We start from the raw sequence: 6015 nt of genomic DNA, 5'->3' as shown, positions 1-6015 counted from the left end.
AAACGGCTTGAAGACGAGGTTCAACAGGAGAAGCAGCTTAAAGCCCCCACGGCCGACCAACATAAGCTCACATCAGCGCAAGCTACGAAACGCTCCTTGGAGGCGGAAAAAGTGCAAGCGGAGCCGCAAGGCTACTGTTGCCCTGGACGTCCCAGACAAGACGCTTGCCCATTCAGTAAGGTGTCCAGCCGGTTCTGCAGTGAGATAGGACATATTGAGTTAGCATGTCGGAATAAAGCGAGGGCAGGCGCACAACGCACAACCCATCACATGAGCTACGATGAAGACTATGCCGACGATGCAGAGTTCAGTGGTTATGATCAAAACCACCGGTTCTACTTGCAGGAATTCAATGCGCAACACGCAAGAGGTATCGTGCCCAAGTACCTCAGAACGCTCAAGCTCCAGGGAAGATTATTATAGTTCGAAGTCGACTCAAGAGCAGCATTCACAACTATTACCGAAGGTATATGCAGCAAGACCTGGCCCTTTCAGCCTCCTCGCCTCCAGAGAGACGATGACACGCTTCGAACGTGGATGGGCGAAAGCTTGCGTGTTTTCGGGTCTACAGAAGTCGAAGTAAGACATAAGTCCAAAGACTACATTTTTCTGTTGATAGTGATAAGCGGAACTTGGTGCAGTTTGATGGAAAAAAATTAGCCTTCATCGCTGAAGATACTGGTCAGTGGGTTCCACCATCTTTCGCAAAGCCAAGCGGTTTGAAAGGTGCTTCAAGCACACGAGGCGACATCCAAGTCCGACATCATGGGGTACACCGGTCCACCAGTCCGGCTGGAGCTCAAAGAACCAACCACCCCTAGATTCCTCAAGGCACGCACCATACCTTTTGCTTTCTGGCCTGTCGTAGAGTGTGAGCTAATGGCTGTGCAGAAGCAAAGAATTCTGAAACCGGTCCAACATTCAACATGGGCTACACCAGTGGTTGTGGTAAAGAAGGCTGATGGCTGGGTAACACTTTGCGGGGGATATCGGAATACGGTAAACATCGCAGCTAAGCCGGCTGCTTACCCCCTGCCCACCCACACCGAAGAGCTGCCTAACCTCCGGAGTGGCACGGTCTTTTCAACGTTGGACCTCGCTCATGCGTACCAACAGCTGCGAGTGAGAGACAGCACCGCCGAACTGCTAATAACCAACAACATCAAAGGCTTGTTCCAAGTAAAAAGATTTCCCTTTGGAATGGCGGCAGTGCCTGCAATTTTCCAAAACGTCATGGACATGGCATTAGCCGGCATCCCTGGAGTCGCTGTATACCTCGACGACGTTATCATCAGCGGGGCAAACGCGGAGGAACATGCTTATCGACTAGACCAAGTGCTAGCAAGACTAGAGAAGTCAGGACTGAAACTAAATGCCACTTCGGAGTCAGGAAAGTAAAATTTCTGGGTCACCTGATAAAGGCGGAGGAAATTCATTGCACCCAAGACAAGATTCGCGCTGTGGTAGACGCTCCAGAGCCGACGAACAAGGTACAGCTGGAGTGTTTCTGGGGACTCTTTGTGTTCTATGACAGATTTTTGGAAAATAGAGCGACCAAAGTGGAAGGAAGAGTTTTATAGCCTACTGGAGCGGAAGGCAGAATGGCGATGGAATGACACGCACCGTAAGGCGTTCCAGAAATGGAAGCAATTAGTAGTGCAGTACACAGTGCTAGCACACTGTGATGAAAGGAAACCAGTACTGCTGTCATGCGATGCTTCACCATATGGTGTGGGTGACGTGCTTGCACAGGTGGACTCAGACGGCCGAGAGGCTCCGATTGTATTTGCGTCCAGGACGCTAGGAACTTCCGAGTGAAACTATTTTCAGCTTGACCGAGAAGGCCTGGCCATTGTGTTGTGAGTCAACCATTTCCATCAGTACGTCGCAGGACGGCGTGTGATCATCTACACAGACCACCAGCCTCTGCTGGGCATCCTCGGAACTAAGAAGCCTGTTCCACAAGTCCTGCCCCCGAGAATGATCCGGTGGTGTGTCAGACTGGCAGCTTATAACCGCGAGTTAAGATACCGACCAGGAAAATGTCATCAGAATACAGACGCCCTTAGCCGGCTTCTGCTGTCAACCATTGAAAATGAGCCGGAGGTTCCAGGAGAGAGCCTGATGTTTGGGGCTTTGTCTCGTCCACCATTCCGTCCAACAAGTGGCGAGAGAGACCGCAGGCACCGGCGTCCATGCGAATGTCTACCGAGCCATCCTAGAGGGTAACCTTGACCGGTTTTAAACACCGGAGGACTAGGCGTATAGATCCAAAGAGGCAGGGCTCTCAAACCACAGGTGATGTGTAAGTTGGGGAGCACAAATCGTGATTCCTACACAACTGAGAAAAGACACGATAGCTCTGATGCACTCTGGACCTCGCGGGATTGTGGCAATGAAAGCCTCCACTCGGAGCTATGTTTGGTGGCCCGGAGTATATAGAGATATCGAGACAGCAGTTGCAGAATGCAGCCCCTGTCAGATGCACCAAAAGTGTTCACCCAAAGAACCTATCCCTGACACCCTTCACCTGGACTTTGCAGTTCCGGTCAATGGTCAGGTTTTCCTGGTTGCGGTGGACGCTTTTACCGAATGGCTCGAAGTTCGGGCAGCCTGTAGTTCCATATAGGGAACTACGGGCCACTTTTGCGACATTCGGCCTGCCAAGTAAAGTTGTGTCGGACAATGCAGCAGCGCTGGTGTCAGAGGAAATTATAACATTTTACCCGAACAACGGCATCCTGGCGGTGAGAAGTGCACCGTACCATCCTGCCACAAAAGACAGGCGGAACGCATAATAAAGGAGCTCAAAATCGCTCTTGCCAAGAGAGGGAAGGAAGAACTATGGTGTGCGCTGGCATTTTTTTTTTTTTTTTTAAAGATAACCCCTTTACGTTATTACGGGCAAAACGCCCCCTTCGCTCTGATGTATCGAAGGGAGCTTCCATCGGCTTTGGAACGACTAAAATATGTTAGGTTTAAAAAAACTTGTGAGAACGGCCGATTCCTCTACCCTCTCGGAAGAACCTGACACGGGCCCACATGAACTTAGTGTGGGACAGGCAGCTTTAACGAAGAAGTTACCAAGCAGTCAAGGATGGACTACTGGAGTGGTCAAACGTCGAACGGGCCTACGCTTATGGATGGTCCGCATTGATCAAAGGTTGGTGCGCCGTCATCGCAACCGTATACGAAAGTGATGGACGAACACCGAGGTGCGAGAAAAAGTGGACATGTGGCCTCCTGTCAGGGACATTCAGATGGACAGCTCGGCTCCAAAGCAGCCACTATCGCACAACTCTCACAATCAGGCCCAACCAGTCAGACCACATCCAGGAGCTGGCGACAAGCCAACGGCTTCGCCTCAGGAACCAGTGTCATTGTCTTCGAAGTCTGGCACAAATCCGGCTCCGGGTACCCACCGGGCCACCAGAACCCTACGACCTGCGCAACGCTACGGGTACCCCAGTTAATTACAAAAGGTGTTATGTGCTGACTGGCAGACTGGTGTCTATCAGCTCGTGGCCACTCGAGGAGCGTGGGCACTGAGCGGGCAAACGAACGCAGGGCTCAACATTGATGTAACCAATTTGACCAGTGGTCTTCTGTTCACCGACGCGATGTAACAAAGACATTTACAGTTCCCGGACCTCAGGCTGACACTTATAAGGAACTACTTATGTTGGATGTGCGAGCCACGCTCAATGAAGGGAATTCATTTGTTTATCTCGGATCACTAATAAGTTGTGAAAAGAGGAATTGTTTGCACGTGTGTCAAGGCGTTCTTTAAGAAAGCGTGCAGGCCCACCGCACAAGAGAGCTTTGCGAAACTGGTGGCGCGGTCACAGAAGGCGATTTACTCTCGAAGCACTCTATTAGCGGTGGCGAAGGGTCTAGTAAGAAAGATCAATGGGACTAAGGGCAAACCCACGATAGAAACGCATCGAGGCCGAGAATTATGCAGTATATGCACTCAGTGACCCATAATCTCAACCAAATAGCTAATCGCTACGATGTACTTGTGCTTTCTTTCGGCTCCCGAAAAGCCGTCGAAATCGTGCAGCAGAATAAACAATCACCCGAGATGTCGCAGATCCATGCAAAACCGTGCACCGCAAAAATTTCAATGAATGCTCTATGGGAGGCGTATAGCCGATCGCCTGGACCCCCAACGCGGCGAAGGAAAACAAAAAGAGAGAGAGAGGCGGACACTCTAGCAACGATAGGCGCCCTAGCAACGGCGCTCATCACGCCGGGCGGGAAGTTGGAATTCAGATCAGGACGGCGGATGTAACTCTTGGGAGCGTGTTAACCCAGTCCCTCCCTCCCTCCCCCCCCCCCCCCCCCCTGCGTTCGCGCCACTTCGCCGTGACAGTCTACGGCTTCACATTACAAATCTATTAACCCACTTGGCCCCTCCCGTACACGCTGCTTCGCTGTTTGATCAGGCAACCCAAGCCCCACTGTCCCCGATGCACCTCCGGAAAAGGAGTCTCATACCGTTTAGCTCAGTAATGCTTCGTCGACAACATTCCTTCTTTTTCAGTGTTAATCGTAAAAAAAGAAAAAAATGTCGTAAATATCGTTAAATGCCACGACAAAATACAATGTTCGAGAAAAAAATATAAAAAATAAGCCCACACTGTGGATCGAACCGGGGTCCGCTGCGTGTGAGACAGAAAGCTTACCACAAAGCTACATTAGCGCTTCGGAGGCTCGTTTTAACCGCTGCCTATGTTGACGGTGGAAGCGTCTATCCCCACGAGCCAGCTAATCTGGCTTGAGCGCCGTTGCTAGGGTGTCCTCCACTCCATCTTTTTAATTTCCCTCGCCGCGTTGGGGGCCGAGGCGGTCGAATTCACGCCCACGGGAGTGGGCTATGAAATACTCATGTCATGCAGATCGCATCGGCCAGACAGGCAGATGTTTCAACGATCGCGCACGTGAACATGCTCTGGCTACAGAGACAACGTAGGATCATCCCGCCAGCCATTGTTGTCGTTGCCCTTGCGCCTTGTCATTCAGTGATGCTAAGATTTTGGCAAGGCTTCCTCAATACAATATCTAGAGGGCTGCATGAAGCAGTTCAAATCGGGGCAATATATTTTAGTGGCACTTTATTTTCGTTATCGGCTAAGCAATATGCACTCACTCTTGGAACGGGGGCTACACAGGCAATAGTCATGACTGTGCATTTTGTGAAGGCTAGATAAGTTATATGGCGAGCTAGTGTTCTACAATACGTAGGGTTGTGCGAATAGTGGTTCGAATTGAATAGCGCTGCGTCAATCATAGCCTTTACAGTGAATGGGAAAGCCAAGACGGATAGTTCCTTCAGCAGTACAGAAGCTAGCGATGACGGTGCGCTACTCGACCTTCATCACTATTTGCACACCCCTAACAATGCGTCGTTGGTACATCGAAACGGAAATAGCGGAAATTCAATGAAAGGGCAACACAGAGAAAGCACGATGACGTGGCAGACAAGCTCGCGCCGCAATTATTTAAGGGCGGGGGTAAGCAAACGCACGGGATGCGCAAGGAGCGGTCGAACTTGCACTCCGCATGGGCTTTAAAAAAAAAAAAATGTTAGTTATGAGTCGCCCTGTTTCATTTACCTCATCCGTTCTTGTATAGTTTTGGCGTTTTTAATGCGAGAGCGTTAACTCTCCCATGGAGCGAGCCCACGTCATCAGCCGCGCCAAACGGCAGATAAATTCCCGAAGTCGGAATTTGAGGCATCCCAGCTTTGAAACCACGCAAAAAGTCACACAAAGCGGTAGTGATATGAAGCCGCCGTGCGTCAGTTTCAATTAGCGCCTCCCCATGGCGCTGCGTTTCCGCGTGACAACAGCTCCATCGCCCCACGCCCAAGGTCAACGTGGCAAGGAGAACGCGCGCGCTCGACCGTCGACGCAAGTACGCCGCAGACGAAATAAGGGAACGGAGGAACGCCATGCGTGCTTTCGCATTCGCAACTCATAAGAAGTGGCAAGGTATACCATGCAGCCCCTT

Source organism: Ixodes scapularis, unplaced genomic scaffold (assembly GCF_016920785.2).
Source record: "Ixodes scapularis isolate PalLabHiFi unplaced genomic scaffold, ASM1692078v2 PGA_scaffold1__304_contigs__length_218370807, whole genome shotgun sequence".
NCBI lineage: Eukaryota > Metazoa > Arthropoda > Arachnida > Ixodida > Ixodidae > Ixodes > Ixodes scapularis.
The sequence above is the reverse complement of the archived record's forward strand: the minus strand, read 5'-3'. Positions refer to the sequence as shown.